The sequence below is a fragment of the Falco naumanni genome, chromosome Z (assembly GCF_017639655.2).
Source record: "Falco naumanni isolate bFalNau1 chromosome Z, bFalNau1.pat, whole genome shotgun sequence".
Lineage (NCBI taxonomy): Eukaryota > Metazoa > Chordata > Aves > Falconiformes > Falconidae > Falco > Falco naumanni.
The window spans coordinates 898,252-911,586 of NC_054080.1; positions in this window are offsets into that span (position 1 = coordinate 898,252).

Genomic DNA, 13,335 nt, shown 5'->3' on the forward strand with positions numbered 1-13,335 from the left:
CACCCCTGCATAAAGCACTGCTTTAATACTCTACTTTTAACTATTAATGCAAGTTTTTATTCATCTGTAATAAGTCAGAAATGAGTATCTCCCATGTGCAGCACGGCAACGTTGTGCAAGGGCTAACAAATGGTGTGGGCCCAGCAGCACCATCACAAAGCAAATCCAGACCTAAAAACTGTGTGTGTGTGTGCGCACGCATGTGTGCATGTAGGGGGGCTGTGTGGGTGTGGGTGAGTGGGTGCGTGTGTGTAGAACACGAACAAAGAGGACTGAAGGCGAGAGCAACCACCTCTTCAAAGATAATGAGAGATCTGTGAGCCCTGCCTAGGAAATATTCTATTTAGGCTTTGAGCAAGGTCCTGTTTCTTCTTTCCACTTACCAGGCTCTTTCTGGGCAAGGAGACAGGAGTAGGTGTCAGGGGAAGTCCTTCAGTTACTTGCTTATTAGGGGAAAGTGTTTGAAGTGCTTCTCCTGGAGGCAAGAATCAAAAAGTCGGAAGTTCCTAGCGATTCTGTGAGCAGGACCACGGCACAGAGCTGAGCACTGGACCTGTGCAACATCATGCAAATGTCAAGTGTGAGATGGGGCCAGGTCACACCACAGCACTTGCCTTCAAGGCATTCATGGCACATGTATACCACTATGTAGTGCATACCACTATGTAGTACATACCATAGTGTAGTAAACACAACCATTTTAAGAATCTACTTCTTAATGTAAGCCACCTGCCAAGCAAACGCCCAATTTCATCTAAACAAACCCAAAAGATTTTGCCTGGTGTTAACACTGCTATAAAATGGGAATGATCTCTCCATCTCTCGTTTGTGTGCCAGAGGCAGGCAAACAAAGCTGCTACAATGTGTGGAAACTGGTATTTATTAACCATGGAGCCATGGCCCCCTCACGAGATAAAACCATGCATCAGCAAGTCAGAAAGCGCTGGCCGTAAACATGAATGTTCAGACTCACCCCCCCATCAAGTCGGGGTCTTTGCCTGCATTTAAAGATGGCATATGCTGCAAGGTAACTGTCTGCTCTCTCTTCCTATTTTTAGCTGCTTTCACAGGACAAGAATTGTAATTTATTTTGCAGAACACCAAATGTCACATCCTATGAGTACTTTGTTGTACAAAATGCAATATAGTAGCGGCAGAAAAGTGACCTTCCATAATGGAAGTGTCCTATAGAACTAATAGAAAATGATAACCAATAGGTTTTACCAGATAATTATATCCCTCTTCTAGAACAGTTTTAAAAGCAAGGACATCTCTCTCCATAACACTGTGCAGTGCAGGCTTGTTTGATGTGGGCATTTTTTTCCCCAATCTCTATTTTGTTAGAACCAAATTTGTTTAATCTCTGGCCATGTCTAAGAAAGTTCACATTGGTGTTGTCAGGGGTTCAGCTGCAAGGCTTAAGCATTTGACTCTGATCAACTAGACCATCCTTTCTGTGTGTACCACAGTCTTACAAGATCTATGCAGTCTTCCAAATCTAGTGTAACTGATTTAGAATCTAGCATGTTTTATTTTCATGGGAATTCCTGACTGGGTAACAAGTACGGACTTCTTTGTATATAGCTACAGCCACATGCAAACACAGACTTTTTACCTCTCCTGCCTCTGCAGGATGTCATCCTGAACCATAACCTCTTGTGTGATGTCTTTTTAGTCTTTTTTTGAAAGATTTTAGCAGCTGCATCTGGTAACAACATTGACTGAAGTATGCTCCTCCTGATGCATGATTATGCCAGAGCAGACTAATAATTTATTCTGCAGGAATGTACAAAACAGCTTTAGGGGGGAAAAAAAACCACTGTTTAATACACATCCACTGTGCAGTCCCACTACATCTTACTTAAACAGCAAACATGCCCTCATGTTGCAACAGAATGAGGACAGAAACACGAACATGCTCATGGCATCGTGACTAAAATAGGCACTCTTGTTTCAACAAGCTTAGCCAGGAGATAGAAAGAAATTCCCATCTAGACCTCACTGAAAATGTTTGAACAGCTTCCAAATAAAGGCCATAATAACAAAACACCACACGTGCCAACAGTTTTTTTCCTGCACAAAAGATGTGTGTGTCCGCGAGCACAAGACATGGAACACCTCGAGCTTTCTGCTCCAGATTTTGAGGTTTTTCATGATACCTGTTAGTACTTTGTTTTGGAGGCAAAAGCATTGTTTTCATAAAGCTACAAAGTATAGTGCAAATATACTTTCTGTCAGCAGTCTCAGTTACCCACGAGCTGCCCCATTCCTGTCTGAATCAAAGTTTTTCCATTGCCCTGTAATATACCTTGTGTATACCAGTCATGTTATTGCCTCTGTTGTATAAAAAGGTAAAAGTTTCCCTAAATTGCACTTTCTGTGAAAATCCAGGGCAGGATCCCAGAATGCTGGAGGCTGGAAGGGACTCCTGGAGATGGCCCGGTCCAACTGCTTGCTCAAGCAGAGTCACCTAGAGCTGGTGAGCAGAACTATGGCCAGTTTTGGTCATCCTCAAGGATGGAGACTTCACAGCCTCCCTGGCCCACTGCTAGGTCACCCTCACAGTGAAAAAGTGTTTGCTGATGATGTTCAGGAGGAACCTCCTGTGTGTGTGCCTGCTGCCTCTGGTTCTGTCACTGGGCACCACTGGGAAGAGGCTGGCTCCCTCACCTTCATTCCTCCCATTATGTATCTATACGTATGGATAAGATCCCCTGTGAGCCTTCTTTTCTCCAGACTGAACAGTCCTAGCTGCCTCAGCCTGTTCTTGTAGGAGAGATGTCCCTGTCCCTTCATCACCTCTGTGGTTCTGGGAGGCACAGCACTAGGTACAACACTCCAGATGTGTCTCACCAGCACTGCAGAGAGACGAAGGCTCACCTCCCCCAACCTTCTGGACAACGTCCAGGATGTCACTGGCCTTATTTTCTGGCTTATGGTCACCTTTGTGTTCACCAGGAACCCCAGGGTTATTTCTGTCATCTGCTTTCCAGCTGGGTCATCCTTTTTGGATGCCCCCCTTTTTGGGGGCAGCACTTGACATTTCCCTGTGTTGAACTTCATGAGGTTCCTCCCTGCCTATTTGTCCAGCTTGTTGATATCTAGACAGAGTAAAAAAAAAAAAATCTCTGGAGAAGGAGTTCATAATTGGAACTTGTGTTTGTAGCAGCCAGCTACACAGAGATGGTCTTACCTGAGGTGCAGCGCTTGTAAGGATAGGATGAGAAGCATCAATTTGTCAGAGACACCCACCGGGCATGTACCAGCATGTGCCCATATGGACAGTATATGGCCAGTGCCTTGTCACAGTCTCTCACTGTGCCTACTTGATATATGCTTTATGTATACGCGCTCTGCCCTCCGTCAGTGCTGGATGGCAACCGAGCCGGCCCAGTTCCATGGGAAAGAGTTATGCAGGGATGGGAGGTGCTGGTGCCATCATCGGTGTGGGGAGCCAAGGCTGCGGGGTTGAGTAGAGTCTCTCTGGCCACCAAGGAAGAGCATGAACCTCTTCTGGCATGTGTGTACTATCAGCAGGGCGCGAAGCAGGCAGCTTCAGCATTTTGCTATGCTTTACACCCAGAGAGATGCCAGGTCTTTGTGTTTCCCAACAACTAACGTGTCTGGAGACGTGGTCTACCCCAAACGGACCTTGAGTGGGGTCACCATCCACAGACCTGGCTCAAACCATCTCTGCTTTGCTTGCTTCAGGGATGAAACCTGGGACAGTTCCTGGTGCCAAGAAATGCTAAGAGGGCTGGTCTTTCAGGAGTGGTCCGATAGAAGCCCATACCACCCCTAGCTAACATCAAAGGAACAGAGAAATATTTCTAAAAATAAATAGAAGTTATGCTGCAGGAGAAGAGTTTGCAAAGGACGTAGGAGCTGCATTATTTGTGGGGTCCTGGCAGAGATACAACTTCTGGAAGCAAGAGACCATTGCAGACCATTTGCACAGGGGACAGACTTTTTAGCAGAGCCTGTAGAGATAGGACAAAGGGGAATGGCTTTAGAATGAAAGATTTAGATTAGATATTAGGAAGAAACTCTTCACTGTGAGGGTGGCAAGGCACTGGAAGAGGTTGCCCAGAGAAGCTGTGGGTGCCCCCTCCTTGGAATTGTTCAAGGCCAGGTTGGATGGGGCTTTGAGCAACCTGGTCTAGTGGATGGTGTCCCTGCCCATGGACTAGATGATCTTTAAAGTCCCTTCCACCCCAAACCATTCTGTGATTCTGTGATCTGCATGGAGAAAACCTGCAACTTCTGCTCTTCTGGAAACCATGGGGTTTTGCAGTCCTGTCCCAGCAACCTCCAGTCAACACATAGGAGGGAAATAGACTCAGGGAAGATGCCCAGCTCCATGCAAAGGGCAAGATGGGTGGTGAGTGTGAGAATTTCGCACAACAGTCAGTGCTGCAGAAGGCTTCCTGCAGCACTGGGAGAGAGACACCTCTGAATGGAAAGGGAATGGAAGGTGAAAGGAGGGAAAAAAGATACAATGTAGACAGAAGAAAAAGTCTGAAAGGGAATCTCGGGCATGTGTCATCCTGCTCACAGGAGAGCTCAGTGTCAGGGTCCTGAGGGCACTTGCAGCCCTGAACAGCCCCTTTGAAGCCCACCCCAAACCCTGCCTGTGGTGCAGGACCCAATCCCAGAGCCCCAGGCCATGAGCCCCTGTCCCAGTGAGTGCTATTGCCTGGTCCTGCACCTTCAGTCTTGGGAGAAATCACAAGCCATGGGCTGGTGGGAGGTGTTAGAAAAGAGCCAGGTGTGCTTCTAGGAGAACCGCAGCTAGCAGAGTGGTGGAGAAAGGGAAGTCATCCATCATCCCCCTGCACACCATGGTGGTCCGCAGGTGACCAGGAGCATTTCCAGCCTTGACCTTCCCCAGGTGCTGCTCAATGGGGAGAAGGCCACAAAGGAGGACAGGCATGTCTCACACCTCCAAGGCATGGTCTGCTTGGTCAGGAAGAGACAGAGCACACAGAGATGTTGGTTTGCTCTTACTGAAAGTGTAAAAACCTACAGAAAATTTAAATCCATTGCAACTCCAAATGTGACATCCTGGTTTGCTCTTTTCAGCAGAGGGCTCAACACTGAGGCTAGAGAAGCTGCATCCAAAGCAATATTCAGATCGCTTGTTGCAGAAAATACAACATACTGCTCAGCGTCCTTTGGGGGAAAGGTCTGGCACACTGCTGTTAAATGGAGTTCTACTAATTATTTACAAGGCATATCCTCAAAGATTCATTCTATGATTAAATTAACATAAAATGTATTAATACATGAAAATCACCGAACAGGATGTATTTGCAAGGGATTCTTTTTATTTATTTATTTTGTTTACATTTGATAGGACATAATGAGGCCATCTTGGTGCTAATTGTGTCTCTGCTAGAGACATGATTCAAGAGCACAGCCTACCACTGTTGAATGAAATTGCCCAGAAAAGTAATTGCTTTTCAGGATGAGCTTGTGCTCATTTATATGATTATGATTTGTTGATTAACCTTCTTTTCTTTCTTTCTGTTCTGTGCATAGTAAGCAGGATCTTCTCCTTTTGTAACTTTATCATTTTAATAAACCTTGGTGTGCCAGCAGCAACCCAGAGATCATCGTGACCTGCCCATGACCACCTGAGCCCTACTTAATCAATTTAATTAATTTACCTTACACAATCCTTGATATCAAGTTTAATAAATTCCATTTGATATACCAGAAACTTACTAGCCATTCTTGTTACATCTGGGGGGGGGGGGGGGGGGGGGGGGTTGGGGGGGGTTGTTGGGGTGGGCAGTAAAATCTCTTGAGTTTGTCTTTTTGAGAAGAAATTAGCTTTTTCTCTAAGGCCATTGCTAAGTGAAACCATATACATGATAAGCAGTTAGAATAACTTCTCTGAGCAAAGGAAAAAAATAAGAGCAGCCACACAGGTCTGTTCAGCCCATCTGGCTGTGACCAGCATGTCATGTCCAAGGAAGAGTATAGCAAGATGGCTTTAAGATTTTATTTGAATATTCTCCACTAAGTAATGATTTACAGCTCATCAGCCTCGGTTACCTCATTTTTATCAAGGCATCCAACTCAGGAACATGAGAAGGGGATAGGGGTACCCCACCAATCCTAGAGTTTATAAACTGTTTGCAGAAAAATCATAGGGGAAAAAAAAAAAAAAGAAAAAAAAAGGAAGAGAAGTTGATTATACAGCTTAAAATATGGTCAAAATTGCAAAGTTGCAGCACACTGGGAAAAAAAAACACACAGAGGGACACGAGACTTGAAAGCAACCCAAATGACGGAGGCACTGCCCCTGGCAGCCCATGACACATTGGCGTCCGAGGTGTCACAGCAGCACCTCCAAGGTGGAGACCTGCCATGGAGGTCACAGCCATCGCTGGAGCCAGCACAGGTCTGCAAGGCGCTCTGTTGCAGAACGGATTTCTTCAAAATGTTAGGGTGGTTTGACTTGTTTTTTGGTGTTGGGTTCTTTTCAAATCATCCACTGTAGGTACATTTAAATTACTTCTCTCCCCTGCTACTGTGTCAGCTCCTTTCTGAGGGAGATCTGTCTGGAAGTCAAGATATGCATTTTGCTTCAGGTTGAACAAAACGTCTCCCCTGACCCTGAAAACAAAGTCAAGAAGAACGATGTTCTGCTTCCACCCAGAATGATCTGTGGTGGCTCCTGGCTAGCTTTTCATGGGGAAGGGAGACCAGCAGACAAAGCACTCATCAGCTGCGTGGAGCTGCTCCTGCCCCAGGGAGGACGTGCTCAGTCTGCAGTAGGACACAGGGAAAACCCCTGCCAAGGAGCAAGTGCAGGAACTGGAGGAGCCTAGTGACTTGCAGACTTGCTCACCTCTGCTTGCCATGTTGCTTTCTCACACCCCCCACCCCACCAGAGCCGGAGTGACCAGCATGTAGGCAACATCCCTGGCTGCTGCATCCCCAGGCTCAGCAGGGACAGGATCAAGCTCCGTGTTAATAACCATGCATCTGAGCCCCATCCTCACGCTAGCTCTTGGCAGCTCTGCCCATTGCAGCCCATGCACTGGCATGGCCGGGTGGCCGTGGGCTGACAGCATTCGGGTACCAGGATTCCGGGGCTGGCGATACTGCAATCACTCGGCACCTTGAGCGCGTTTGCAGCTCCTTTCCCCCGCCTCCCAATTCACGGCCCAGAGACCCCTCATGGTGTGAACAGGCAGGTGCTGAGCCCACACCAGACCACGCATGCAGCATTAGCCCGAAGTGCAGCTGCTGCCGGAGGGGCTGCCAGCCCCTTCTTCAGTGCTCTGCCCAGCAGCAGCGCCTTTTCTCCCCAGCCCCAGGGACCCTTACCAGCCTGGGGGCTCCAGCAGCAGCACAAGCACTTTCCATCCAAGCAATGAGGGAGAGCATGGCATCATGCATGGCACTGGTGAGCAGAAAAACAGCAACCTGCTCCCAGCTGCAGGGCATCCCCTTCCCCAGTTGCCCTCCCTGAAACACCTGTCATCCCCCAAGCAAGGAGGAAACCCACAAAACACCCTCTCCAGCACAAGTTCCCACGAAGAGGCTTTTGTCTCTAAAACTGATTATGTCTGTGTAGTGGCGCTCTTTTGCTTTTTGCTTTAAGGTTTCATTACGTAGGTCTGTACTGAAGAGGATTTTATCTAAGCAGCCCAGATCCTAACGCTAAACTTCTGTTTTATCCCACAAGTTAAACAAAACTGAAAATCTATTACTACACAATTAATTAAAAATGAATGAGTTTCTAACTGCTGAGCTTTTAATTAAAAGAGAACCTGTATCACCCTGAACATTTGTATTAGGAAGATGTAAAGTATCACTGCACAGTGATACTGAGAGACTTTGGAAGATGTGACTGCAGATCCCCAAGTTTCAAAATGAAGATGCTGCTACCAGCAGCAGCAAGTGACTTTACTGTTCCCCATTTGGGAGCTTTGCTTTATCTTAGCTAAATTTCCCCTTGCTAGCACTCAAGGCCAGCACATTCCGCAACTCAGTTTTACATTTTCACAGCTGGCCTGTGAAGCTGAAACCCTGCAAATGACTGCTGGAGCATGGCTGGATATATTTTCCACTACTTCCTCCTTTCCCAGATAGCTACAGGTTTTCAGGAAAGTCAGTTTTGATGGGGAATTTCAAATTCGAAATGAAAACTTGATTGTCACAATGGCTAGCACCATTTTGCAAGGCAAATCCTTATCATCTTTCACCCTGAGAAAAAGTATATTGCTTTTTCTTCTGTTGCAGGGGCATATTTACCCAATTGTGGCAGTTTCTGTGCTTGCTGCTGTACTCCTCCTCAAGCTCATGAAACTCCTCAGAACTTTACTGCTGTTTTCTGAGCCCTGGGAACTCCCTGCCCTGCACTGACAGGCAACTTCTCTGAGACCCAACATGGGACTTCCTCCCTCTGGCCAGACCTTCACAGGGACACCTGGTTCCTGCACTCCAGGCAAAGGCCTGATGTAGGCCAAGAGAGGTCCCAGTATTGGAGATCCCAAACCTGCTGCTGTACCTCAGCTTGTCAGTTCCACTAGCGTTCCCCTCCCACTCATATGAGCAAGCTGCATCCTGTCCTGGGATAGACAGTACTGTTCACACATGGTTTATGAGTATGGTGGCACATACCACAAAATAAAGCTTTAATACTGGCTGACATCAGCTGTGTGACATGGAAATTGTCTCCTCTAGCAAATCTTGGGGTATTTGGTTTTCTGTTTACAGCTTCTTATGACATAATTCTTCTGTGGGATTGTGATGTCTTCTGACGATCTGAATGTTCAACCTCATCTTGCTATTAAAGACAACAGTCTGTCTCAGACAGAAATTTGTCTTCCTACCAGAAGATAAAACTGAGATTTTCGCCCAAGAAATGGAGGTCATTCTCTCACTTTGTTTGTATTGTCTTCAGGAAAGGTGGCAAGAACTTCAGAAGACTCGAGCCTGGACCAAGGATATGGACAAGGGAGAAGCAGCAGAAGACCCAGAGGGCATATAGGATGTAAAGAGTACCTGGGGAAGGGATGCCAAGAGCATACCCTCCGTGAGGAGGCTTTGGGTAGAAGGCAAAGGTGCTCAGAGCTGCCATGGACTGGGAAGGTCAAAGACTTCTGGAGGAAAGAGAACTGGTGGCGTAGGTGGGGAGGAGGAAGAAGGTCATATAAGTAAGAAAGGTCTTAAGGTTGCAGGGTAGGATGCGTGCAGATAGGGTAGGATGTGTAGGAAATAGTGCTGGGGATAGAGAGAGGCAGACTGTATACTTTCCAGGGCTGTGATGAATGAAGATACCTCAAACCGCAAGAGCTAATGCTGAGGACAAGGTGTGTGTCTCAGACATTGAAAACCAAGGTAACCCTGTGTGAAGCAGGGGCAGACATCTTCCCTTGGAGGTGTCAGGCTGGGATGAGTGCCACCTCCCTGGAGGCAGGAGTTGCCCCTTGGTCCTTCCTCTCTGTCTCTTGGGGAAGCCCAAGTTGAATAAGAACATGGGTGATGCAAAAGGCAAACTACTTGATTGCTTTTTGAGTGGTTGTTGTGTAAAGATTTATTTTATGTCATGATGACCCAAGGCAGTCAGCAGGAAGGGCTAAAGAAGAGCTGCTTGCTCAAGCACGATTATTGCTCCTCTGCTATGGAAACACAACAAAATCTGCCCATTATGCTCAGTAAGGCAGTTTTTTCCTTCCCTTTCCTTCTGCAGAAAGAAGTTCCTTGAATTAACATCATCTCGAAATACAAACACACTTTATTTTCCCAACACTTGAATAGGCTTATTGTTTCCACCATTTATATTTAACATTAAAGTTTAATCATGAAGTTGTTAACCATAAAAAACTATTAAATGAGTACAGAACATTAAAAAAATTAGTAAGTGTTTCAGAATGAGCACTTGAAAAGAAAATTTATGCATAGAAACAATAGAGAGTTACAATTAAGACCTCTAGGGAACTGAGAATGATTTGTCCAGCCATTACACAGTCATTTCAATTTAAATTAAAATTGTAACTATTTTCTAGTCTACTAAAAATATGTGGTGTCACATTAAGAGTTTTAATGGAGCTTTCTCTAGGGAATGCAGAAAAGCTAGTTAGTAGCACATAAATAACTATATATTGGAAACTGTATAAATTCTCTGCCAAAAACCTAATATGATAAAACCAAAAATGACAGTGGATTATTCTATTTTCTCTAAAGAAGTGCAGCCCTCATATTAAACCAAAGAATGTTCACAGCATGTCTGAGTCTACATGGTTTTGCCGGAGCTGACTGACAAAAATAAATAAATGTCTGCCCGATATATTTTTTTAACTTGACAAAACCCTGTGTGAATTATGCTGTGTACAGTGTTCACAAACAATGACAGTGTTATCTAACGGTAAAATCCTTCTTATACTAGAAACGTAGAATCATTTAGGTTGGAAAAGACCTTTAAGGTCATCAAGTCCAACTATTAACCCAGGACCGCCAAGCCCATCACTAAACCACATCACCAAGCACCACATCTACACATCTTTTAAATACTTCCAGGGACGGTGACTCCCCAACCTGCTATCTATCCAGTCTCCCTGACTCTGGGGAAACTGGCTTAGTCTAAGTTTTAACCACTGCAAAAACATTTTCAGAAATAGGGTTTTTTAGTTGCTTGATGGAAGTCTACTTAAACACAAAGATCTGACCAAACAAAATGTGCCCATGCACCAAGTCCAAAGGAGCTTTCGTGTGGACCTGGGTGGCTTTTGCAGTTCAGAAGGTACTTGAGATCTGGGAGCGCCATGCCGCTGTGCTGGAAGTGAAAGCCAAGTTGGATTAAGAATAGGACAATATCTTTTGTCTGCTTTGGTCACTGGCACCATACTTGGATTTGAGAGAAACACAACGAATCTGGAGCTTGTCTCATCTGACCCCAGTGCTCCAGGTGGCACTCAGGGACAGAACAAGTCCCGTCCCTTGAGCTGCTCCTCTGAGTAGGCCCAGAGAGAGGTGCTGCCTGCCTTTGCTCCCCAAAAGAAGGATCTCCCTCCCACTCCTGTGCCCAAAACCTGAAGGAATCCATCCAGTTCTCTGTATAAGTGCCTCTACACCTATCAGTCCAAGCTTATATACTGAGCATGACATTTCGTGAACTGTCCCTCTGGCCAGTTGGGGTCAGATGTCCTGGCCATGTCCCCTCCAGATTTTTTGTGCCCCGCCCCCCCCCAGCGACTGCTCATTGGCAGGGCCCCAGAAACTGAAAAGTCCTTGGCTTTGTATAAACATTACCTAGCAACAGCTAAACATCGGTATGTTATCAACATTATTGTCATCCTAAATCCAAAACACAGCACTGCACCAGCTACCAGGAAGAAAACTAACTCTATCCCAGCCAAAAGCAGGACAATAATGAATATAAATTTAGACTCTCAAAGAGGCTCATAGCAAACGGAATGAAGTTGTACCACTGTGCAACTGGTGTAGCATACCGGTTGATTTGAAGACTTACTGATACACGTAACTTTACACAGCCTGACTGTCTGTAAGAGGAGTAGTCTGAACACAGAGAAGCAAGACAAACCTTCTGGTCCTGTGTTTCTCTGTGCAGAGGCTTCCACCAGCTCCTCGTTATTCAACAGCTCCTTTATTTGTTAACCCTTGTTCTTGCCCCGCTTTGCATTCCACCTAAGATCAGCTGAAACAGACTTCCAGCAATCTCAGTTAAAAAAATTAATAAAAAAAATTACTGACACAATTTTTATGTCATATATGTCAATTTTTAAGCATAGCAGCAGTTTGGTTTCAAAAAAAGCACAAATGAATCTTGCTTCTTGCCCATTCTCCGATTCCTATCACCAGATGTCATTCATTCGCAGCAAGAATATTACAAAAATAAGTCAGGATGGTGGCCTATGAAGAAGAACCTTACTTCACACATCAGAGCTTGTAAGAGAACTCGAATTATCTCCCAGTTGTTTTTAGCTTAAAAAGAAGGAAGGAACAAAACTTCTTAATCACTGTTTGTCCTTTCATGAATTCAGTCTTGCCACCACAGCGAAGAAATAGTTACTCACACAGAATGTGCTTCTGAACTGTGGCCAGTTCAGGTAACTCAGGATAATTCTGTAGACATTATCTAAAACTCAGGGAATGCAAAAGAAAGTGAATGTTTCAATTCTTCATCCCTTGGGCTTTGCAGTTGTGACTGGGGATATAAAACATACATCATGCTATACATCAGCTAGATTGTTATCAATATGCCTCCTTCAGTCGGTCCTTCCACCTTCTACCCTTATTTCAATTCAGATCAAGTTCCAGGCAGAAGCCAAATTCTGGGGGAAAAGTTTGTATTCAAACAACAAGCAAGCAAGCAAAAACCAGCTTGCACGATACTGCAGCCCCCCAGATACATATCAGCTACAGCCCTCGGCTGCACTGTCCACATTTTTAGATGTTTTCCAGCTGATATTTAGCAAACTTAAATTTCAACATCCAAAAAGCGAACAGGAATCTAATATTGTAGCTAGAGGAGTCTGGTACAGGAAGTATTTAGGTGCCGTTATGAAGCTTTAAGCCCTAATTTGTTAGAACAATAGGGTTATCAATGCAAACCCTTAATTCAAGTGGGGGTCACATCCTGTTTTAAGATCCTGTGTTATGTGTGCATCACCATTTACCTTTCTGTATTAGTTGTTAAGGGATGTCAAGAGTGTGGCTGCTGCCTCCAGCAGGGACACAGCTCTGTGCCCTGCAGCACGCCTGCCCAGCCCCTGGGCCTCTGACCCCTCATGGGTCCCTTGCTTACGGGCTGGTCGAGCTCTGTGCTCGCTACAACCACACAGCACTTGTACCCTCGTCTCACAGGCACCCCACACTTGTGGGTTACCCCAAAACCAGCACGGACCCTCCACCCACCTGACACCCCTGCCCAGACCTGGGACCTCCTTTTCACACACTGGTCCAGCTTCACATCTGCAGGTGCATATACCCCCCCACCCGCTCCCAGTGTGGGGAGGACACAGGCACTCACCCTGCCAGCAGCCAGCACTGGGCTGGGACACACACACACACATCACCCCACCAGTGGGCACCATCCCACTGAACCCACACACACCATGGGCCCCTGGGCTGCCAGCCTCGCCAGCTGCAAAAGCCTGGGTGTGCTGCATCTTCTTGAAAGCCTGTCTGCTGCTGTGACTCGCCAGGCTTGTTTGCTGTCTTTCTGTCTGTCAGGCTTTGTTTTTCATTTCTGACTTCCCCCTTTACCTTTAGTATCCAATTTGACAAGGTCCTCAACCAGATAACCCTTCCAAAACAAGAATTACCATGTTCCACTCACCTTTATCAATTAAG